Source organism: Haliotis rufescens, unplaced genomic scaffold (assembly GCF_023055435.1).
Source record: "Haliotis rufescens isolate VD_foot unplaced genomic scaffold, xgHalRufe1.0.p SCAF_325, whole genome shotgun sequence".
Taxonomy (NCBI): Eukaryota; Metazoa; Mollusca; class Gastropoda; order Lepetellida; family Haliotidae; genus Haliotis; species Haliotis rufescens.
In genome coordinates, this window is record NW_025964030.1 from 12,905 (window position 1) to 37,803 (window position 24,899).

The following is a 24,899-nucleotide window of genomic DNA, read 5'->3' on the forward strand; positions in this document are numbered from 1 at the left end:
CAGACAAACAAGCCTACTGACACATTTGCTATCTTGATAGCGCCTCCCGCGTCCATATGATAAATTCAATGCATATCGACAATGGTGTGTACCAGTTGAAAGTAGTTGGGACATGCCATAGAGCAGGCGTTGTGCAGAATTGGACTGATTACTACCTCTATCCTAAGTTGCTTTATAGCTGCAGTTAAACACTACGGCATTTTGGATGACATGAGCCATGGTGTTTCGGGGAGTGGATTTTATAGCATGCACGAAACAAGGATGTGTCGTCTTATCATATCTCAGACCATACTCTCTTGCTGTCAGACTTAAACCTACGTCTGTCACTTGGGCTGTTATGTACATGCACTAAGTATTATTTTATTTGCACAATTGCTTTAGTTCTGTAGTCATTCTAGCATCCATATAGAAGAGAATGAATAATACAAACAGTAGCATAATTGTCAGATCGATGTTTTAATTCTTTGAGGCAATGATGATACACGAATCACAATCAATACAATAGGTTATCGACTACACAGTGGATTCCCAGCATCCAGATTCTCATGTGACTGTGTACTTAGGATATCAATCCCCAACGTCTCGGCAGCTTCATCCGTGGTGACCGTGTCCTCCGTGGCCATGACCTCCGTGACCATGACCTCCGTGACCATGACCATGTCCTCCATGACCGTGACCACCATGTCCATGTCCATGACCTCCATGTCCGTGACCACCATGTCCATGACCACCATGTCCGTGGCCACCATGACCGTGAGCACTAGCCAAACCCAAAACGGCTGCCAGAGCTGGAAAATAAACAAAGACACGCCCATGTATAAAGCATTACACTTTATATAGTAGATGTTGAGGAGGATGTTGCTTGAAACTTGAAGCAACACACTTTCCTGTGAAATTAACACTTTTACGCTGTTGGAATATAGGATTTGGAGTTACAATACTGTCATATCACACACAAACAACTCCATTTTAAAGATTGCATGGGACATGTTACTTTCCAGCGTTTTATTTCGGACAGCTAATACCATTTAAACTGATATAGCATGACAACAGAATGATAATACTCAGCAAGGCCAAGAAGTGCGGCGAAGTTAGAGAACTGCATATTGTATCGTAATGTCCTTCTTTGGTAAGCGAAAGGAAAAAACTGATGGCTGCCAGTTTTTTACGAACTTATATACCTCGCGATCGCGGAAATGGTAGAAAAATTATATCATAATGATATTATTGCATAAACTGCTTTGTAACGCTTGTGGTGATGTCACAGTGGTTTTAGCTACACACCAAGCACACCGCAGAGCTCCAAGGAAGCCTATTAATATCCCGCAAGCGATGCATGTGGTGATTTGCTGTCGGCTAAATGTTTTCGTTTTACACATACATGTAGTTCAACCCCCTTTATCAATTACCATTAGACTGGCCTTCACCATACCCTCTTACCTTTTGTCGGGACAAGAACTATTTCAATTGTCTCTGTGGCATGTATTCGATAACAATAACAAACTTAATTTGAACAAAGGACACAAAGTAATTTCTCCTTAACAGACAACACCTAAAAGCTGGGCCATATCTATATTAGGACATGCGGAGATCGTGGCGGGAGATTAATGCAAAAGTTCAAACGCTTGAGAAAAAGTAAAATTGAAAAAAGTGCAGTTGATGTAGAAATTAAACATCTGGTTAATTAATCTGATTTGGAAAGGTGCGCCGCATCCCCATGCATGCACAGAACATGCTGTTACACCTCTATAAAAGAGAACGTGCAGAAGGTAACTTTACGTTTTCTGAGGTTTGCATTCATCAGAACCATCAAATATGCATTTTCTTAAAGTCGCAGTGCTCCTTGTAGCAGGTGAGCATACCTCGTTGGTGCCTTAATGTAAATCTACACTAGTCACGCTGTATAATCGCCTGGCTGAAAGTTCAGATCATTTGTGAGAAAAGTTACTTGACAGTCACTGTCAATCTATATAGGAAACCTAAATATGATATGCCATCTACTCCAACTGTCAACATTTTATTAACGCGATGTGACTGTGTTTACGTCTTAATAATTGCTTTTAACTAGCCTGAACAGTACACATTATCAGCGTCGCAAATAATGTATTGTGTTTTCTCTTTCTGACAGTTCTTGCTGCAGTGTTCGGAACCAGCATGGCCAAGGGTCATGGTGGTGGTCATGGTCATGGTCATGGAGGTGGTCATGGAGGTGGAAAGGGTCATGGCGGCAAAGGTCATGGTGGTGGCCATGGGGGCAAGGGACACGGAGGCCATGGTGGCGGACACGGGGGCAAAGGACATGGAGGCGGCCATGGAGGAAAGGGGCACCATGGATAAACATAGCAGCTGGTAGGTAGACGGTTAGATCTCACAATGGTTGTGTTGCAAACGTTCTTAACTGTGTTTTCCAAAGAACAATTAACGCCTGACGGGATGAACTCTTTCCTCGGGAATACTCGTTTCTGTAAACATAAAGTATATATCTCGGAGGCAATGTCCTCTGCAAATTTCAGTAGAAATGACATGCCTGATAACTTTGGCCTATTCTTCATTTCAGAAAGATGTGTCACGAGAAAGCCCTTGTTTTTTATTCCACTGCTGCTGGACAACGGGGAAACCACAACTCATGTAAAACATGATGATCTTGTATTTTGTTTGACCAGACCTCTGAATAAAAATACACTCCAAAGTGTTAAATCTGATTACACATTATCTTCTCTTTTATTGTGTACGGGGATCACTGGGCTAAAGTGAGAATGCTCTGGCCGCCAATACATTTACCTCTTACCAAATTGGTATGAGGAATGATTCATATGCACACTGGTTTATCATGGACTCTCTCTCTCTCTCTCTCTCTCTCTCTCTCTCTCTCTCTCTCTCTCTCTCTCTCTCTCTCTCTCTCTCTCTCTCTCTCTCTCTCACAAACACTAACAGACAAACAAGCCTACTGACACATTTGGTATCTTGATAGCGCATCCCGCGTCCATATGATAAATTCAATGCATATCGACAATGGTGTGCATATTAGGTTAATACCATCAAATGACGACGAATCCTTGCTAAGTATGTGGGTTGATACAAGATATATATGACTCAGTGGCACATTTGAGAGACCCGACGCACGTACCAGTTGAAAGTAGTTGGGACATGCCATAGAGCAGGCGTTGTGCAGAATTGGACTGATTACTACCTCTATCCTAAGTTGCTTTATAGCTGCAGTTAAACACTACGGCATTTTGGATGACATGAGCCATGGTGTTTCGGGGAGTGGATTTTATAGCATGCACGAAACAAGGATGTGTCGTCTTATCATATCTCAGACCATACTCTCTTGCTGTCAGACTTAAACTTACGTCTGTCACTTGGGCTGTTATGTACATGCACTAAGTATTATTTTATTTGCACAATTGCTTTAGTTCTGTAGTCATTCTAGCATCCATATAGAAGAGAATGAATAATACAAACAGTAGCATAATTGTCAGATCGATGTTTTAATTCTTTGAGGCAATGATGATACACGAATCACAATCAATACAATAGGTTATCGACTACACAGTGGATTCCCAGCATCCAGATTCTCATGTGACTGTGTACTTAGGATATCAATCCCCAACGTCTCGGCAGCTTCATCCGTGGTGACCGTGTCCTCCGTGGCCATGACCTCCGTGACCATGACCTCCGTGACCATGACCATGTCCTCCATGACCGTGACCACCATGTCCATGTCCATGACCTCCATGTCCGTGACCACCATGTCCATGACCACCATGTCCGTGGCCACCATGACCGTGAGCACTAGCCAAACCCAAAACGGCTGCCAGAGCTGGAAAATAAACAAAGACACGCCCATGTATAAAGCATTACACTTTATATAGTAGATGTTGAGGAGGATGTTGCTTGAAACTTGAAGCAACACACTTTCCTGTGAAATTAACACTTTTACGCTGTTGGAATATAGGATTTGGAGTTACAATACTGTCATATCACACACAAACAACTCCATTTTAAAGATTGCATGGGACATGTTACTTTCCAGCGTTTTATTTCGGACAGCTAATACCATTTAAACTGATATAGCATGACAACAGAATGATAATACTCACCAAGGCCAAGAAGTGCGGCGAAGTTAGAGAACTGCATATTGTATCGTAATGTCCTTCTTTGGTAAGCGAAAGGAAAAAACTGATGGCTGCCAGTTTTTTACGAACTTATATACCTCGCGATCGCGGAAATGGTAGAAAAATTATATCATAATGATATTATTGCATAAACTGCTTTGTAACGCTTGTGGTGATGTCACAGTGGTTTTAGCTACACACCAAGCACACCGCAGAGCTCCAAGGAAGCCTATTAATATCCCGCAAGCGATGCATGTGGTGATTTGCTGTCGGCTAAATGTTTTCGTTTTACACATACATGTAGTTCAACCCCCTTTATCAATTACCATTAGACTGGCCTTCACCATACCCTCTTACCTTTTGTCGGGACAAGAACTATTTCAATTGTCTCTGTGGCATGTATTCGATAACAATAACAAACTTAATTTGAACAAAGGACACAAAGTAATTTCTCCTTAACAGACAACACCTAAAAGCTGGGCCATATCTATATTAGGACATGCGGAGATCGTGGCGGGAGATTAATGCAAAAGTTCAAACGCTTGAGAAAAAGTAAAATTGAAAAAAGTGCAGTTGATGTAGAAATTAAACATCTGGTTAATTAATCTGATTTGGAAAGGTGCGCCGCATCCCCATGCATGCACAGAACATGCTGTTACACCTCTATAAAAGAGAACGTGCAGAAGGTAACTTTACGTTTTCTGAGGTTTGCATTCATCAGAACCATCAAATATGCATTTTCTTAAAGTCGCAGTGCTCCTTGTAGCAGGTGAGCATACCTCGTTGGTGCCTTAATGTAAATCTACACTAGTCACGCTGTATAATCGCCTGGCTGAAAGTTCAGATCATTTGTGAGAAAAGTTACTTGACAGTCACTGTCAATCTATATAGGAAACCTAAATATGATATGCCATCTACTCCAACTGTCAACATTTTATTAACGCGATGTGACTGTGTTTACGTCTTAATAATTGCTTTTAACTAGCCTGAACAGTACACATTATCAGCGTCGCAAATAATGTATTGTGTTTTCTCTTTCTGACAGTTCTTGCTGCAGTGTTCGGAACCAGCATGGCCAAGGGTCATGGTGGTGGTCATGGTCATGGTCATGGAGGTGGTCATGGAGGTGGAAAGGGTCATGGCGGCAAAGGTCATGGTGGTGGCCATGGGGGCAAGGGACACGGAGGCCATGGTGGCGGACACGGGGGCAAAGGACATGGAGGCGGCCATGGAGGAAAGGGGCACCATGGATAAACATAGCAGCTGGTAGGTAGACGGTTAGATCTCACAATGGTTGTGTTGCAAACGTTCTTAACTGTGTTTTCCAAAGAACAATTAACGCCTGACGGGATGAACTCTTTCCTCGGGAATACTCGTTTCTGTAAACATAAAGTATATATCTCGGAGGCAATGTCCTCTGCAAATTTCAGTAGAAATGACATGCCTGATAACTTTGGCCTATTCTTCATTTCAGAAAGATGTGTCACGAGAAAGCCCTTGTTTTTTATTCCACTGCTGCTGGACAACGGGGAAACCACAACTCATGTAAAACATGATGATCTTGTATTTTGTTTGACCAGACCTCTGAATAAAAATACAAATACACTCCAAAGTGTTAAATCTGATTACACATTATCTTCTCTTTTATTGTGTACGGGGATCACTGGGCTAAAGTGAGAATGCTCTGGCCGCCAATACATTTACCTCTTACCAAATTGGTATGAGGAATGATTCATATGCACACTGGTTTATCATGGACTCTCTCTCTCTCTCTCTCTCTCTCTCTCTCTCTCTCTCTCTCTCTCTCTCTCTCTCTCTCTCTCTCTCTCTCTCTCTCTCACAAACACTAACAGACAAACAAGCCTACTGACACATTTGCTATCTTGATAGCGCCTCCCGCGTCCATATGATAAATTCAATGCATATCGACAATGGTGTGTACCAGTTGAAAGTAGTTGGGACATGCCATAGAGCAGGCGTTGTGCAGAATTGGACTGATTACTACCTCTATCCTAAGTTGCTTTATAGCTGCAGTTAAACACTACGGCATTTTGGATGACATGAGCCATGGTGTTTCGGGGAGTGGATTTTATAGCATGCACGAAACAAGGATGTGTCGTCTTATCATATCTCAGACCATACTCTCTTGCTGTCAGACTTAAACCTACGTCTGTCACTTGGGCTGTTATGTACATGCACTAAGTATTATTTTATTTGCACAATTGCTTTAGTTCTGTAGTCATTCTAGCATCCATATAGAAGAGAATGAATAATACAAACAGTAGCATAATTGTCAGATCGATGTTTTAATTCTTTGAGGCAATGATGATACACGAATCACAATCAATACAATAGGTTATCGACTACACAGTGGATTCCCAGCATCCAGATTCTCATGTGACTGTGTACTTAGGATATCAATCCCCAACGTCTCGGCAGCTTCATCCGTGGTGACCGTGTCCTCCGTGGCCATGACCTCCGTGACCATGACCTCCGTGACCATGACCATGTCCTCCATGACCGTGACCACCATGTCCATGTCCATGACCTCCATGTCCGTGACCACCATGTCCATGACCACCATGTCCGTGGCCACCATGACCGTGAGCACTAGCCAAACCCAAAACGGCTGCCAGAGCTGGAAAATAAACAAAGACACGCCCATGTATAAAGCATTACACTTTATATAGTAGATGTTGAGGAGGATGTTGCTTGAAACTTGAAGCAACACACTTTCCTGTGAAATTAACACTTTTACGCTGTTGGAATATAGGATTTGGAGTTACAATACTGTCATATCACACACAAACAACTCCATTTTAAAGATTGCATGGGACATGTTACTTTCCAGCGTTTTATTTCGGACAGCTAATACCATTTAAACTGATATAGCATGACAACAGAATGATAATACTCAGCAAGGCCAAGAAGTGCGGCGAAGTTAGAGAACTGCATATTGTATCGTAATGTCCTTCTTTGGTAAGCGAAAGGAAAAAACTGATGGCTGCCAGTTTTTTACGAACTTATATACCTCGCGATCGCGGAAATGGTAGAAAAATTATATCATAATGATATTATTGCATAAACTGCTTTGTAACGCTTGTGGTGATGTCACAGTGGTTTTAGCTACACACCAAGCACACCGCAGAGCTCCAAGGAAGCCTATTAATATCCCGCAAGCGATGCATGTGGTGATTTGCTGTCGGCTAAATGTTTTCGTTTTACACATACATGTAGTTCAACCCCCTTTATCAATTACCATTAGACTGGCCTTCACCATACCCTCTTACCTTTTGTCGGGACAAGAACTATTTCAATTGTCTCTGTGGCATGTATTCGATAACAATAACAAACTTAATTTGAACAAAGGACACAAAGTAATTTCTCCTTAACAGACAACACCTAAAAGCTGGGCCATATCTATATTAGGACATGCGGAGATCGTGGCGGGAGATTAATGCAAAAGTTCAAACGCTTGAGAAAAAGTAAAATTGAAAAAAGTGCAGTTGATGTAGAAATTAAACATCTGGTTAATTAATCTGATTTGGAAAGGTGCGCCGCATCCCCATGCATGCACAGAACATGCTGTTACACCTCTATAAAAGAGAACGTGCAGAAGGTAACTTTACGTTTTCTGAGGTTTGCATTCATCAGAACCATCAAATATGCATTTTCTTAAAGTCGCAGTGCTCCTTGTAGCAGGTGAGCATACCTCGTTGGTGCCTTAATGTAAATCTACACTAGTCACGCTGTATAATCGCCTGGCTGAAAGTTCAGATCATTTGTGAGAAAAGTTACTTGACAGTCACTGTCAATCTATATAGGAAACCTAAATATGATATGCCATCTACTCCAACTGTCAACATTTTATTAACGCGATGTGACTGTGTTTACGTCTTAATAATTGCTTTTAACTAGCCTGAACAGTACACATTATCAGCGTCGCAAATAATGTATTGTGTTTTCTCTTTCTGACAGTTCTTGCTGCAGTGTTCGGAACCAGCATGGCCAAGGGTCATGGTGGTGGTCATGGTCATGGTCATGGAGGTGGTCATGGAGGTGGAAAGGGTCATGGCGGCAAAGGTCATGGTGGTGGCCATGGGGGCAAGGGACACGGAGGCCATGGTGGCGGACACGGGGGCAAAGGACATGGAGGCGGCCATGGAGGAAAGGGGCACCATGGATAAACATAGCAGCTGGTAGGTAGACGGTTAGATCTCACAATGGTTGTGTTGCAAACGTTCTTAACTGTGTTTTCCAAAGAACAATTAACGCCTGACGGGATGAACTCTTTCCTCGGGAATACTCGTTTCTGTAAACATAAAGTATATATCTCGGAGGCAATGTCCTCTGCAAATTTCAGTAGAAATGACATGCCTGATAACTTTGGCCTATTCTTCATTTCAGAAAGATGTGTCACGAGAAAGCCCTTGTTTTTTATTCCACTGCTGCTGGACAACGGGGAAACCACAACTCATGTAAAACATGATGATCTTGTATTTTGTTTGACCAGACCTCTGAATAAAAATACACTCCAAAGTGTTAAATCTGATTACACATTATCTTCTCTTTTATTGTGTACGGGGATCACTGGGCTAAAGTGAGAATGCTCTGGCCGCCAATACATTTACCTCTTACCAAATTGGTATGAGGAATGATTCATATGCACACTGGTTTATCATGGACTCTCTCTCTCTCTCTCTCTCTCTCTCTCTCTCTCTCTCTCTCTCTCTCTCTCTCTCTCTCTCTCTCTCTCTCTCTCTCTCTCTCTCTCTACAAACACTAACAGACAAACAAGCCTACTGACACATTTGGTATCTTGATAGCGCATCCCGCGTCCATATGATAAATTCAATGCATATCGACAATGGTGTGCATATTAGGTTAATACCATCAAATGACGACGAATCCTTGCTAAGTATGTGGGTTGATACAAGATATATATGACTCAGTGGCACATTTGAGAGACCCGACGCACGTACCAGTTGAAAGTAGTTGGGACATGCCATAGAGCAGGCGTTGTGCAGAATTGGACTGATTACTACCTCTATCCTAAGTTGCTTTATAGCTGCAGTTAAACACTACGGCATTTTGGATGACATGAGCCATGGTGTTTCGGGGAGTGGATTTTATAGCATGCACGAAACAAGGATGTGTCGTCTTATCATATCTCAGACCATACTCTCTTGCTGTCAGACTTAAACTTACGTCTGTCACTTGGGCTGTTATGTACATGCACTAAGTATTATTTTATTTGCACAATTGCTTTAGTTCTGTAGTCATTCTAGCATCCATATAGAAGAGAATGAATAATACAAACAGTAGCATAATTGTCAGATCGATGTTTTAATTCTTTGAGGCAATGATGATACACGAATCACAATCAATACAATAGGTTATCGACTACACAGTGGATTCCCAGCATCCAGATTCTCATGTGACTGTGTACTTAGGATATCAATCCCCAACGTCTCGGCAGCTTCATCCGTGGTGACCGTGTCCTCCGTGGCCATGACCTCCGTGACCATGACCTCCGTGACCATGACCATGTCCTCCATGACCGTGACCACCATGTCCATGTCCATGACCTCCATGTCCGTGACCACCATGTCCATGACCACCATGTCCGTGGCCACCATGACCGTGAGCACTAGCCAAACCCAAAACGGCTGCCAGAGCTGGAAAATAAACAAAGACACGCCCATGTATAAAGCATTACACTTTATATAGTAGATGTTGAGGAGGATGTTGCTTGAAACTTGAAGCAACACACTTTCCTGTGAAATTAACACTTTTACGCTGTTGGAATATAGGATTTGGAGTTACAATACTGTCATATCACACACAAACAACTCCATTTTAAAGATTGCATGGGACATGTTACTTTCCAGCGTTTTATTTCGGACAGCTAATACCATTTAAACTGATATAGCATGACAACAGAATGATAATACTCACCAAGGCCAAGAAGTGCGGCGAAGTTAGAGAACTGCATATTGTATCGTAATGTCCTTCTTTGGTAAGCGAAAGGAAAAAACTGATGGCTGCCAGTTTTTTACGAACTTATATACCTCGCGATCGCGGAAATGGTAGAAAAATTATATCATAATGATATTATTGCATAAACTGCTTTGTAACGCTTGTGGTGATGTCACAGTGGTTTTAGCTACACACCAAGCACACCGCAGAGCTCCAAGGAAGCCTATTAATATCCCGCAAGCGATGCATGTGGTGATTTGCTGTCGGCTAAATGTTTTCGTTTTACACATACATGTAGTTCAACCCCCTTTATCAATTACCATTAGACTGGCCTTCACCATACCCTCTTACCTTTTGTCGGGACAAGAACTATTTCAATTGTCTCTGTGGCATGTATTCGATAACAATAACAAACTTAATTTGAACAAAGGACACAAAGTAATTTCTCCTTAACAGACAACACCTAAAAGCTGGGCCATATCTATATTAGGACATGCGGAGATCGTGGCGGGAGATTAATGCAAAAGTTCAAACGCTTGAGAAAAAGTAAAATTGAAAAAAGTGCAGTTGATGTAGAAATTAAACATCTGGTTAATTAATCTGATTTGGAAAGGTGCGCCGCATCCCCATGCATGCACAGAACATGCTGTTACACCTCTATAAAAGAGAACGTGCAGAAGGTAACTTTACGTTTTCTGAGGTTTGCATTCATCAGAACCATCAAATATGCATTTTCTTAAAGTCGCAGTGCTCCTTGTAGCAGGTGAGCATACCTCGTTGGTGCCTTAATGTAAATCTACACTAGTCACGCTGTATAATCGCCTGGCTGAAAGTTCAGATCATTTGTGAGAAAAGTTACTTGACAGTCACTGTCAATCTATATAGGAAACCTAAATATGATATGCCATCTACTCCAACTGTCAACATTTTATTAACGCGATGTGACTGTGTTTACGTCTTAATAATTGCTTTTAACTAGCCTGAACAGTACACATTATCAGCGTCGCAAATAATGTATTGTGTTTTCTCTTTCTGACAGTTCTTGCTGCAGTGTTCGGAACCAGCATGGCCAAGGGTCATGGTGGTGGTCATGGTCATGGTCATGGAGGTGGTCATGGAGGTGGAAAGGGTCATGGCGGCAAAGGTCATGGTGGTGGCCATGGGGGCAAGGGACACGGAGGCCATGGTGGCGGACACGGGGGCAAAGGACATGGAGGCGGCCATGGAGGAAAGGGGCACCATGGATAAACATAGCAGCTGGTAGGTAGACGGTTAGATCTCACAATGGTTGTGTTGCAAACGTTCTTAACTGTGTTTTCCAAAGAACAATTAACGCCTGACGGGATGAACTCTTTCCTCGGGAATACTCGTTTCTGTAAACATAAAGTATATATCTCGGAGGCAATGTCCTCTGCAAATTTCAGTAGAAATGACATGCCTGATAACTTTGGCCTATTCTTCATTTCAGAAAGATGTGTCACGAGAAAGCCCTTGTTTTTTATTCCACTGCTGCTGGACAACGGGGAAACCACAACTCATGTAAAACATGATGATCTTGTATTTTGTTTGACCAGACCTCTGAATAAAAATACACTCCAAAGTGTTAAATCTGATTACACATTATCTTCTCTTTTATTGTGTACGGGGATCACTGGGCTAAAGTGAGAATGCTCTGGCCGCCAATACATTTACCTCTTACCAAATTGGTATGAGGAATGATTCATATGCACACTGGTTTATCATGGACTCTCTCTCTCTCTCTCTCTCTCTCTCTCTCTCTCTCTCTCTCTCTCTCTCTCTCTCTCTCTCTCTCACAAACACTAACAGACAAACAAGCCTACTGACACATTTGCTATCTTGATAGCGCCTCCCGCGTCCATATGATAAATTCAATGCATATCGACAATGGTGTGCATATTAGGTTAATACCATCAAATGACGACGAATCCTTGCTAAGTATGTGGGTTGATACAAGATATATATGACTCAGTGGCACATTTGAGAGACCCGACGCACGTACCAGTTGAAAGTAGTTGGGACATGCCATAGAGCAGGCGTTGTGCAGAATTGGACTGATTACTACCTCTATCCTAAGTTGCTTTATAGCTGCAGTTAAACACTACGGCATTTTGGATGACATGAGCCATGGTGTTTCGGGGAGTGGATTTTATAGCATGCACGAAACAAGGATGTGTCGTCTTATCATATCTCAGACCATACTCTCTTGCTGTCAGACTTAAACCTACGTCTGTCACTTGGGCTGTTATGTACATGCACTAAGTATTATTTTATTTGCACAATTGCTTTAGTTCTGTAGTCATTCTAGCATCCATATAGAAGAGAATGAATAATACAAACAGTAGCATAATTGTCAGATCGATGTTTTAATTCTTTGAGGCAATGATGATACACGAATCACAATCAATACAATAGGTTATCGACTACACAGTGGATTCCCAGCATCCAGATTCTCATGTGACTGTGTACTTAGGATATCAATCCCCAACGTCTCGGCAGCTTCATCCGTGGTGACCGTGTCCTCCGTGGCCATGACCTCCGTGACCATGACCTCCGTGACCATGACCATGTCCTCCATGACCGTGACCACCATGTCCATGTCCATGACCTCCATGTCCGTGACCACCATGTCCATGACCACCATGTCCGTGGCCACCATGACCGTGAGCACTAGCCAAACCCAAAACGGCTGCCAGAGCTGGAAAATAAACAAAGACACGCCCATGTATAAAGCATTACACTTTATATAGTAGATGTTGAGGAGGATGTTGCTTGAAACTTGAAGCAACACACTTTCCTGTGAAATTAACACTTTTACGCTGTTGGAATATAGGATTTGGAGTTACAATACTGTCATATCACACACAAACAACTCCATTTTAAAGATTGCATGGGACATGTTACTTTCCAGCGTTTTATTTCGGACAGCTAATACCATTTAAACTGATATAGCATGACAACAGAATGATAATACTCACCAAGGCCAAGAAGTGCGGCGAAGTTAGAGAACTGCATATTGTATCGTAATGTCCTTCTTTGGTAAGCGAAAGGAAAAAACTGATGGCTGCCAGTTTTTTACGAATTATATACCTCGCGATCGCGGAAATGGTAGAAAAATTATATCATAATGATATTATTGCATAAACTGCTTTGTAACGCTTGTGGTGATGTCACAGTGGTTTTAGCTACACACCAAGCACACCGCAGAGCTCCAAGGAAGCCTATTAATATCCCGCAAGCGATGCATGTGGTGATTTGCTGTCGGCTAAATGTTTTCGTTTTACACATACATGTAGTTCAACCCCCTTTATCAATTACCATTAGACTGGCCTTCACCATACCCTCTTACCTTTTGTCGGGACAAGAACTATTTCAATTGTCTCTGTGGCATGTATTCGATAACAATAACAAACTTAATTTGAACAAAGGACACAAAGTAATTTCTCCTTAACAGACAACACCTAAAAGCTGGGCCATATCTATATTAGGACATGCGGAGATCGTGGCGGGAGATTAATGCAAAAGTTCAAACGCTTGAGAAAAAGTAAAATTGAAAAAAGTGCAGTTGATGTAGAAATTAAACATCTGGTTAATTAATCTGATTTGGAAAGGTGCGCCGCATCCCCATGCATGCACAGAACATGCTGTTACACCTCTATAAAAGAGAACGTGCAGAAGGTAACTTTACGTTTTCTGAGGTTTGCATTCATCAGAACCATCAAATATGCATTTTCTTAAAGTCGCAGTGCTCCTTGTAGCAGGTGAGCATACCTCGTTGGTGCCTTAATGTAAATCTACACTAGTCACGCTGTATAATCGCCTGGCTGAAAGTTCAGATCATTTGTGAGAAAAGTTACTTGACAGTCACTGTCAATCTATATAGGAAGCCTAAATATGATATGCCATCTACTCCAACTGTCAACATTTTATTAACGCGATGTGACTGTGTTTACGTCTTAATAATTGCTTTTAACTAGCCTGAACAGTACACATTATCAGCGTCGCAAATAATGTATTGTGTTTTCTCTTTCTGACAGTTCTTGCTGCAGTGTTCGGAACCAGCATGGCCAAGGGTCATGGTGGTGGTCATGGTCATGGTCATGGAGGTGGTCATGGAGGTGGAAAGGGTCATGGCGGCAAAGGTCATGGTGGTGGCCATGGGGGCAAGGGACACGGAGGCCATGGTGGCGGACACGGGGGCAAAGGACATGGAGGCGGCCATGGAGGAAAGGGGCACCATGGATAAACATAGCAGCTGGTAGGTAGACGGTTAGATCTCACAATGGTTGTGTTGCAAACGTTCTTAACTGTGTTTTCCAAAGAACAATTAACGCCTGACGGGATGAACTCTTTCCTCGGGAATACTCGTTTCTGTAAACATAAAGTATATATCTCGGAGGCAATGTCCTCTGCAAATTTCAGTAGAAATGACATGCCTGATAACTTTGGCCTATTCTTCATTTCAGAAAGATGTGTCACGAGAAAGCCCTTGTTTTTTATTCCACTGCTGCTGGACAACGGGGAAACCACAACTCATGTAAAACATGATGATCTTGTATTTTGTTTGACCAGACCTCTGAATAAAAATACACTCCAAAGTGTTAAATCTGATTACACATTATCTTCTCTTTTATTGTGTACGGGGATCACTGGGCTAAAGTGAGAATGCTCTGGCCGCCAATACATTTACCTCTTACCAAATTGGTATGAGGAATGATTCATATGCACACTGGTTTATCATGGACTCTCTCTCTCTCTCTCTCTCTCTCTCTCTCTCTCTCTCTCTCTCTCTCTCTCTCTCTCTCTCTCTCTCTCTCTCTCTCTCTCTCACAAACACTAACAGACAAACAAGCCTACTGACACATTTGCTATCTTGATAGCGCCTCCCGCGTCCATATGATAAATTCAATGCATATCGACAATGGTGTGCATATTAGGTTAATACCATCAAATGACGACGAATCCTTGCTAAGTATGTGGGTTGATACAAGATATATATGACTCAGTGGCACATTTGAGAGACCCGACGCACGTACCAGTTGAAAGTAGTTGGGACATGCCATAGAGCAGGCGTTGTGCAGAATTGGACTGATTACTACCTCTATCCTAAGTTGCTTTATAGCTGCAGTTAAACACTACGGCATTTTGGATGACATGAGCCATGGTGTTTCGGGGAGTGGATTTTATAGCATGCACGAAACAAGGATGTGTCGTCTTATCATATCTCAGACCATACTCTCTTGCTGTCAGACTTAAACCTACGTCTGTCACTTGGGCTGTTATGTACATGCACTAAGTATTATTTTATTTGCACAATTGCTTTAGTTCTGTAGTCATTCTAGCATCCATATAGAAGAGAATGAATAATACAAACAGTAGCATAATTGTCAGATCGATGTTTTAATTCTTTGAGGCAATGATGATACACGAATCACAATCAATACAATAGGTTATCGACTACACAGTGGATTCCCAGCATCCAGATTCTCATGTGACTGTGTACTTAGGATATCAATCCCCAACGTCTCGGCAGCTTCATCCGTGGTGACCGTGTCCTCCGTGGCCATGACCTCCGTGACCATGACCTCCGTGACCATGACCATGTCCTCCATGACCGTGACCACCATGTCCATGTCCATGACCTCCATGTCCGTGACCACCATGTCCATGACCACCATGTCCGTGGCCACCATGACCGTGAGCACTAGCCAAACCCAAAACGGCTGCCAGAGCTGGAAAATAAACAAAGACACGCCCATGTATAAAGCATTACACTTTATATAGTAGATGTTGAGGAGGATGTTGCTTGAAACTTGAAGCAACACACTTTCCTGTGAAATTAACACTTTTACGCTGTTGGAATATAGGATTTGGAGTTACAATACTGTCATATCACACACAAACAACTCCATTTTAAAGATTGCATGGGACATGTTACTTTCCAGCGTTTTATTTCGGACAGCTAATACCATTTAAACTGATATAGCATGACAACAGAATGATAATACTCACCAAGGCCAAGAAGTGCGGCGAAGTTAGAGAACTGCATATTGTATCGTAATGTCCTTCTTTGCTAAGCGAAAGGAAAAAACTGATGGCTGCCAGTTTTTTACGAACTTATATACCTCGCGATCGCGGAAATGGTAGAAAAATTATATCATAATGATATTATTGCATAAACTGCTTTGTAACGCTTGTGGTGATGTCACAGTGGTTTTAGCTACACACCAAGCACACCGCAGAGCTCCAAGGAAGCCTATTAATATCCCGCAAGCGATGCATGTGGTGATTTGCTGTCGGCTAAATGTTTTCGTTTTACACATACATGTAGTTCAACCCCCTTTATCAATTACCATTAGACTGGCCTTCACCATACCCTCTTACCTTTTGTCGGGACAAGAACTATTTCAATTGTCTCTGTGGCATGTATTCGATAACAATAACAAACTTAATTTGAACAAAGGACACAAAGTAATTTCTCCTTAACAGACAACACCTAAAAGCTGACCTCTGAATAAAAATACACTCCAAAGTGTTAAATCTGATTACACATTATCTTCTCTTTTATTGTGTACGGGGATCACTGGGCTAAAGTGAGAATGCTCTGGCCGCCAATACATTTACCTCTTACTAAATTGGTATGAGGAATGATTCATATGCACACTGGTTTATCATGGACTCTCTCTCTCTCTCTCTCTCTCCTCTCTCTCTCTCTCCTCTCTCTCTCTCTCTCTCTCTCTCTCTCTCTCTCTCTCTCTCTCTCACAAACACTAACAGACAAACAAGCCTACTGACACATTTGCTATCTTGATAGCGCCTCCCGCGTCCATATGATAAATTCAATGCATATCGACAATGGTGTGCATATTAGGTTAATACCATCAAATGACGACGAATCCTTGCTAAGTATGTGGGTTGATACAAGATATATATGACTCAGTGGCACATTTGAGAGACCCGACGCACGTACCAGTTGAAAGTAGTTGGGACATGCCATAGAGCAGGCGTTGTGCAGAATTGGACTGATTACTACCTCTATCCTAAGTTGCTTTATAGCTGCAGTTAAACACTACGGCATTTTGGATGACATGAGCCATGGTGTTTCGGGGAGTGGATTTTATAGCATGCACGAAACAAGGATGTGTCGTCTTATCATATCTCAGACCATACTCTCTTGCTGTCAGACTTAAACCTACGTCTGTCACTTGGGCTGTTATGTACATGCACTAAGTATTATTTTATTTGCACAATTGCTTTAGTTCTGTAGTCATTCTAGCATCCATATAGAAGAGAATGAATAATACAAACAGTAGCATAATTGTCAGATCGATGTTTTAATTCTTTGAGGCAATGATGATACACAAATCACAATCAATACAATAGGTTATCGACTACACAGTGGATTCCCAGCATCCAGATTCTCATGTGACTGTGTACTTAGGATATCAATCCCCAACGTCTCGGCAGCTTCATCCGTGGTGACCGTGTCCTCCGTGGCCATGACCTCCGTGACCATGACCTCCGTGAATATGACCATGTCCTCCATGACCGTGACCACCATGTCCATGTCCATGACCTCCATGTCCGTGACCACCATGTCCATGACCACCATGTCCGTGGCCACCATGACCGTGAGCACTAGCCAAACCCAAAACGGCTGCCAGAGCTGGAAAATAAACAAAGACACGCCCATGTATAAGCATTACACTTTATATAGTAGATGTTGAGGAGGATGTTGCTTGAAACTTGAAGCAACACACTTTCCTGTGAAATTAACACTTTTACGCTGTTGGAATATAGGATTTGGAGTTACAATACTGTCATATCACACACAAACAACTCCATTTTAAAGATTGCATGGGACATGTTACTTTCCAGCGTTTTATTTCGGACAGCTAATACCATTTAAACTGATATAGCATGACAACAGAATGATAATACTCACCAAGGCCAAGAAGTGCGGCGAAGTTAGAGAACTGCATATTGTATCGTAATGTCCTTCTTTGGTAAGCGAAAGGAAAAAACTGATGGCTGCCAGTTTTTTACGAACTTATATACCTCGCGATCGCGGAAATGGTAGAAAAATTATATCATAATGATATTATTGCATAAACTGCTTTGTAACGCTTGTGGTGATGTCACAGTGGTTTTAGCTACACACCAAGCACACCGCAGAGCTCCAAGGAAGCCTATTAATATCCCGCAAGCGATGCATGTGGTGATTTGCTGTCGGCTAAATGTTTTCGTTTTACACATACATGTAGTTCAACCCCCTTTATCAATTACCATTAGACTGGCCTTCACCATACCCTCTTACCTTTTGTCGGGACAAGAACTATTTCAATTGTCTCTGTGGCATGTATTCGATAACAATAACAAACTTAATTTGAACAAAGGACACAAAGTAATTTCTCCTTAACAGACAACACCTAAAAGCTGGGCCATATCTATATTAGGACATGCGGAGATCGTGGCGGGAGATTAATGCAAAAGTTCAAACGCTTGAGAAAAAGTAAAATTGAAAAAAGTGCAGTTGATGTAGAAATTAAACATCTGGTTAATTAATCTGATTTGGAAAGGTGCGCCGCATCCCCATGCATGCACAGACATGCTGTTACACCTCTATAAAAGAGAACGTGCAGAAGGTAACTTTACGTTTTCTGAGGTTTGCATTCATCAGAACCATCAAATATGCATTTTCTTAAAGTCGCAGTGCTCCTTGTAGCAGGTGAGCATACCTCGTTGGTGCCTTAATGTAAATCTACACTAGTCACGCTGTATAATCGCCTGGCTGAAAGTTCAGATCATTTGTGAGAAAAGTTACTTGACAGTCACTGTCAATCTATATAGGAAACCTAAATATGATATGCCATCTACTCCAACTGTCAACATTTTATTAACGCGATGTGACTGTGTTTACGTCTTAATAATTGCTTTTAACTAGCCTGAACAGTACACATTATCAGCGTCGCAAATAATGTATTGTGTTTTCTCTTTCTGACAGTTCTTGCTGCAGTGTTCGGAACCAGCATGGCCAAGGGTCATGGTGGTGGTCATGGTCATGGTCATGGAGGTGGTCATGGAGGTGGAAAGGGTCATGGCGGCAAAGGTCATGGTGGTGGCCATGGGGGCAAGGGACACGGAGGCCATGGTGGCGGACACGGGGGCAAAGGACATGGAGGCGGCCATGGAGGAAAGGGGCACCATGGATAAACATAGCAGCTGGTAGGTAGACGGTTAGATCTCACAATGGTTGTGTTGCAAACGTTCTTAACTGTGTTTTCCAAAGAACAATTAACGCCTGACGGGATGAACTCTTTCCTCGGGAATACTCGTTTCTGTAAACATAAAGTATATATCTCGGAGGCAATGTCCTCTGCAAATTTCAGTAGAAATGACATGCCTGATAACTTTGGCCTATTCTTCATTTCAGAAAGATGTGTCACGAGAAAGCCCTTGTTTTTTATTCCACTGCTGCTGGACAACGGGGAAACCACAACTCATGTAAAACATGATGATCTTGTATTTTGTTTGACCAGACCTCTGAATAAAAATACACTCCAAAGTGTTAAATCTGATTACACATTATCTTCTCTTTTATTGTGTACGGGGATCACTGGGCTAAAGTGAGAATGCTCTGGCCGCCAATACATTTACCTCTTACTAAATTGGTATGAGGAATGATTCATATGCACACTGGTTTATCATGGACTCTCTCTCTCTCTCTCTCTCTCTCTCTCTCTCTCTCTCTCTCTCTCTCTCTCTCTCTCTCTCTCTCTCTCACAAACACTAACAGACAAACAAGCCTACTGACACATTTGCTATCTTGATAGCGCCTCCCGCGTCCATATGATAAATTCAATGCATATCGACAATGGTGTGCATATTAGGTTAATACCATCAAATGACGACGAATCCTTGCTAAGTATGTGGGTTGATACAAGATATATATGACTCAGTGGCACATTTGAGAGACCCGACGCACGTACCAGTTGAAAGTAGTTGGGACATGCCATAGAGCAGGCGTTGTGCAGAATTGGACTGATTACTACCTCTATCCTAAGTTGCTTTATAGCTGCAGTTAAACACTACGGCATTTTGGATGACATGAGCCATGGTGTTTCGGGGAGTGGATTTTATAGCATGCACGAAACAAGGATGTGTCGTCTTATCATATCTCAGACCATACTCTCTTGCTGTCAGACTTAAACCTACGTCTGTCACTTGGGCTGTTATGTACATGCACTAAGTATTATTTTATTTGCACAATTGCTTTAGTTCTGTAGTCATTCTAGCATCCATATAGAAGAGAATGAATAATACAAACAGTAGCATAATTGTCAGATCGATGTTTTAATTCTTTGAGGCAATGATGATACACAAATCACAATCAATACAATAGGTTATCGACTACACAGTGGATTCCCAGCATCCAGATTCTCATGTGACTGTGTACTTAGGATATCAATCCCCAACGTCTCGGCAGCTTCATCCGTGGTGACCGTGTCCTCCGTGGCCATGACCTCCGTGACCATGACCTCCGTGACCATGACCATGTCCTCCATGACCGTGACCACCATGTCCATGTCCATGACCTCCATGTCCGTGACCACCATGTCCATGACCACCATGTCCGTGGCCACCATGACCGTGAGCACTAGCCAAACCCAAAAACGGCTGCCAGAGCTGGAAAATAAACAAAGACACGCCCATGTATAAAGCATTACACTTTATATAGTAGATGTTGAGGAGGATGTTGCTTGAAACTTGAAGCAACATACTTTCCTGTGAAATTAACACTTTTACGCTGTTGGAATATAGGATTTGGAGTTACAATACTGTCATATCACACACAAACAACTCCATTTTAAAGATTGCATGGGACATGTTACATTCCAGCGTTTTATTTCGGACAGCTAATACCATTTAAACTGATATAGCATGACAACAGAATGATAATACTCACCAAGGCCAAGAAGTGCGGCGAAGTTAGAGAACTGCATATTGTATCGTAATGTCCTTCTTTGGTAAGCGAAAGGAAAAAACTGATGGCTGCCAGTTTTTACGAACTTATATACCTCGCGATCGCGGAAATGGTAGAAAAATTATATCATAATGATATTATTGCATAAACTGCTTTGTAACGCTTGTGGTGATGTCACAGTGGTTTTAGCTACACACCAAGCACACCGCAGAGCTCCAAGGAAGCCTATTAATATCCCGCAAGCGATGCATGTGGTGATTTGCTGTCGGCTAAATGTTTTCGTTTACACATACATGTAGTTCAACCCCCTTTATCAATTACCATTCGACTGGCCTTCACCATACCCTCTTACCTTTTGTCGGGACAAGAACTATTTCAATTGTCTCTGTGGCATGTATTCGATAACAATAACAAACTTAATTTGAACAAAGGACACAAAGTAATTTCTCCTTAACAGACAACACCTAAAAGCTGGGCCATATCTATATTAGGACATGCGGAGATCGTGGCGGGAGATTAATGCAAAAGTTCAAACGCTTGAGAAAAAGTAAAATTGAAAAAAGTGCAGTTGATGTAGAAATTAAACATCTGGTTAATTAATCTGATTTGGAAAGGTGCGCCGCATCCCCATGCATGCACAGAACATGCTGTTACACCTCTATAAAGAGAACGTGCAGAAGGTAACTTTACGTTTTCTGAGGTTTGCATTCATCAGAACCATCAAATATGCATTTTCTTAAAGTCGCAGTGCTCCTTGTAGCAGGTGAGCATACCTCGTTGGTGCCTTAATGTAAATCTACACTAGTCACGCTGTATAATCGCCTGGCTGAAAGTTCAGATCATTTGTGAGAAAAGTTACTTGACAGTCACTGTCAATCTATATAGGAAACCTAAATATGATATGCCATCTACTCCAACTGTCAACATTTTATTAACGCGATGTGACTGTGTTTACGTCTTAATAATTGCTTTTAACTAGCCTGAACAGTACACATTATCAGCGTCGCAAATAATGTATTGTGTTTTCTCTTTCTGACAGTTCTTGCTGCAGTGTTCGGAACCAGCATGGCCAAGGGTCATGGTGGTGGTCATGGTCATGGTCATGGAGGTGGTCATGGAGGTGGAAAGGGTCATGGCGGCAAAGGTCATGGTGGTGGCCATGGGGGCAAGGGACACGGAGGCCATGGTGGCGGACACGGGGGCAAAGGACATGGAGGCGGCCATGGAGGAAAGGGGCACCATGGATAAACATAGCAGCTGGTAGGTAGACGGTTAGATCTCACAATGGTTGTGTTGCAAACGTTCTTAACTGTGTTTTCCAAAGAACAATTAACGCCTGACGGATGAACTCTTTCCTCGGGAATACCTCGTTTCTGTAAACATAAAGTATATATCTCGGAGGCAATGTCCTCTGCAAATTTCAGTAGAAATGACATGCCTGATAACTTTGGCCTATTCTTCATTTCAGAAAGATGTGTCACGAGAAAGCCCTTGTTTTTTATTCCACTGCTGCTGGACAACGGGGAAACCACAACTCATGTAAAACATGATGATCTTGTATATTGTTTGACCAGACCTCTGAATAAAAATACACTCCAAAGTGTTAAATCTGATTACACATTATCTTCTCTTTTATTGTGTACGGGGATCACTGGGCTAAAGTGAGAATGCTCTGGCCGCCAATACATTTACCTCTTACCAAATTGGTATGAGGAATGATTCATATGCACACTGGTTTATCATGGACTCTCTCTCTCTCTCTCTCTCTCTCTCTCTCTCTCTCTCTCTCTCTCTCTCTCTCTCTCTCTCTCTCTCTCTCTCTCTCTCTCTCTCTCACAAACACTAACAGACAAACAAGCCTACTGACACATTTGCTATCTTGATAGCGCCTCCCGCGTCCATATGATAAATTCAATGCATATCGACAATGGTGTGCATATTAGGTTAATACCATCAAATGACGACGAATCCTTGCTAAGTATGTGGGTTGATACAAGATATATATGACTCAGTGGCACATTTGAGAGACCCGACGCACGTACCAGTTGAAAGTAGTTGGGACATGCCATAGAGCAGGCGTTGTGCAGAATTGGACTGATTACTACCTCTATCCTAAGTTGCTTTATAGCTGCAGTTAAACACTACGGCATTTTGGATGACATGAGCCATGGTGTTTCGGGGAGTGGATTTTATAGCATGCACGAAACAAGGATGTGTCGTCTTATCATATCTCAGACCATACTCTCTTGCTGTCAGACTTAAACCTACGTCTGTCACTTGGGCTGTTATGTACATGCACTAAGTATTATTTTATTTGCACAATTGCTTTAGTTCTGTAGTCATTCTAGCATCCATATAGAAGAGAATGAATAATACAAACAGTAGCATAATTGTCAGATCGATGTTTTAATTCTTTGAGGCAATGATGATACACAAATCACAATCAATACAATAGGTTATCGACTACACAGTGGATTCCCAGCATCCAGATTCTCATGTGACTGTGTACTTAGGATATCAATCCCCAACGTCTCGGCAGCTTCATCCGTGGTGACCGTGTCCTCCGTGGCCATGACCTCCGTGACCATGACCTCCGTGAATATGACCATGTCCTCCATGACCGTGACCACCATGTCCATGTCCATGACCTCCATGTCCGTGACCACCATGTCCATGACCACCATGTCCGTGGCCACCATGACCGTGAGCACTAGCCAAACCCAAAACGGCTGCCAGAGCTGGAAAATAAACAAAGACACGCCCATGTATAAAGCATTACACTTTATATAGTAGATGTTGAGGAGGATGTTGCTTGAAACTTGAAGCAACACACTTTCCTGTGAAATTAACACTTTTACGCTGTTGGAATATAGGATTTGGAAGTTACAATACTGTCATATCACACACAAACAACTCCATTTTAAAGATTGCATGGGACATGTTACTTTCCAGCGTTTTAATTTCGGACAGCTAATACCATTTAAACTGATATAGCATGACAACAGAATGATAATACTCACCAAGGCCAAGAAGTGCGGCGAAGTTAGAGAACTGCATATTGTATCGTAATGTCCTTCTTTGGTAAGCGAAAGGAAAAAACTGATGGCTGCCAGTTTTTTACGAACTTATATATATACCTCGCGATCGCGGAAATGGTAGAAAAAATTATATCATAATGATATTATTGCATAAACTGCTTTGTAACGCTTGTGGTGATGTCACAGTGGTTTTAGCTACACACCAAGCACACCGCAGAGCTCCAAGGAAGCCTATTAATATCCCGCAAGCGATGCATGTGGTGATTTTGCTGTCGGCTAAATGTTTTCGTTTTACACATACATGTAGTTCAACCCCCTTTATCAATTACCATTAGACTGGCCTTCACCATACCCTCTTACCTTTTGTCGGGACAAGAACTATTTCAATTGTCTCTGTGGCATGTATTCGATAACAATAACAAACTTAATTTGAACAAAGGACACAAAGTAATTTCTCCTTAACAGACAACACCTAAAAGCTGGGCCATATCTATATTAGGACATGCGGAGATCGTGCGGGAGATTAATGCAAAAGTTCAAACGCTTGAGAAAAGTAAAATTGAAAAAAGTGCAGTTGATGTAGAAAATTAAACATCTGGTTAATTAATCTGATTTGGAAAGGTGCGCCGCATCCCCATGCATGCACAGAACATGCTGTTACACCTCTATAAAAGAGAACGTGCAGAAGGTAACTTTACGTTTTCTGAGGTTTGCATTCATCAGAACCATCAAATATGCATTTTCTTAAAGTCGCAGTGCTCC

At 42.0% G+C, this 24,899-nt stretch overlaps 9 long non-coding RNA genes across 9 annotated transcripts; 7 read left to right on the forward strand and 2 right to left on the reverse strand.

Moving 5' to 3' along the window:
* The first annotated feature begins 1,756 nt into the window (after positions 1-1,756).
* LOC125371980 lies at positions 1,757-2,707 on the forward strand. The gene is made up of 3 exons (XR_007217932.1): positions 1,757-1,852; positions 2,129-2,349; positions 2,558-2,707. It is a non-coding gene; the product is annotated as an uncharacterized LOC125371980 (long non-coding RNA).
* A 2,084-nt stretch (positions 2,708-4,791) lies between these two features.
* Positions 4,792-5,653, forward strand: LOC125371981. The gene is made up of 3 exons (XR_007217933.1): positions 4,792-4,887; positions 5,164-5,384; positions 5,593-5,653. It is a non-coding gene; the product is annotated as an uncharacterized LOC125371981 (long non-coding RNA).
* A 2,071-nt stretch (positions 5,654-7,724) lies between these two features.
* LOC124149567 lies at positions 7,725-8,675 on the forward strand. Its single transcript, XR_006863124.2, has 3 exons — positions 7,725-7,820; positions 8,097-8,317; positions 8,526-8,675. It is a non-coding gene; the product is annotated as an uncharacterized LOC124149567 (long non-coding RNA).
* Positions 8,676-10,764: 2,089 nt separating this feature from the next.
* Positions 10,765-11,715, forward strand: LOC125371976. Its single transcript, XR_007217928.1, has 3 exons — positions 10,765-10,860; positions 11,137-11,357; positions 11,566-11,715. It is a non-coding gene; the product is annotated as an uncharacterized LOC125371976 (long non-coding RNA).
* A 2,065-nt stretch (positions 11,716-13,780) lies between these two features.
* LOC125371977 lies at positions 13,781-14,731 on the forward strand. Its single transcript, XR_007217929.1, has 3 exons — positions 13,781-13,876; positions 14,153-14,373; positions 14,582-14,731. It is a non-coding gene; the product is annotated as an uncharacterized LOC125371977 (long non-coding RNA).
* Positions 14,732-17,430: 2,699 nt separating this feature from the next.
* On the reverse strand, positions 17,431-18,141 carry LOC125371984. Its single transcript, XR_007217935.1, has 2 exons — positions 18,061-18,141; positions 17,431-17,781 (listed from the first exon to the last, which is right to left on the reverse strand). It is a non-coding gene; the product is annotated as an uncharacterized LOC125371984 (long non-coding RNA).
* A 606-nt stretch (positions 18,142-18,747) lies between these two features.
* On the forward strand, positions 18,748-19,698 carry LOC124149565. The gene is made up of 3 exons (XR_006863122.2): positions 18,748-18,843; positions 19,120-19,340; positions 19,549-19,698. It is a non-coding gene; the product is annotated as an uncharacterized LOC124149565 (long non-coding RNA).
* A 2,076-nt stretch (positions 19,699-21,774) lies between these two features.
* Positions 21,775-22,628, forward strand: LOC125371978. Its single transcript, XR_007217930.1, has 3 exons — positions 21,775-21,862; positions 22,139-22,359; positions 22,568-22,628. It is a non-coding gene; the product is annotated as an uncharacterized LOC125371978 (long non-coding RNA).
* Positions 22,629-23,486: 858 nt separating this feature from the next.
* LOC125371979 lies at positions 23,487-24,200 on the reverse strand. Its single transcript, XR_007217931.1, has 2 exons — positions 24,120-24,200; positions 23,487-23,837 (listed from the first exon to the last, which is right to left on the reverse strand). It is a non-coding gene; the product is annotated as an uncharacterized LOC125371979 (long non-coding RNA).
* Between the last annotated feature and the right edge of the window lie 699 nt (positions 24,201-24,899).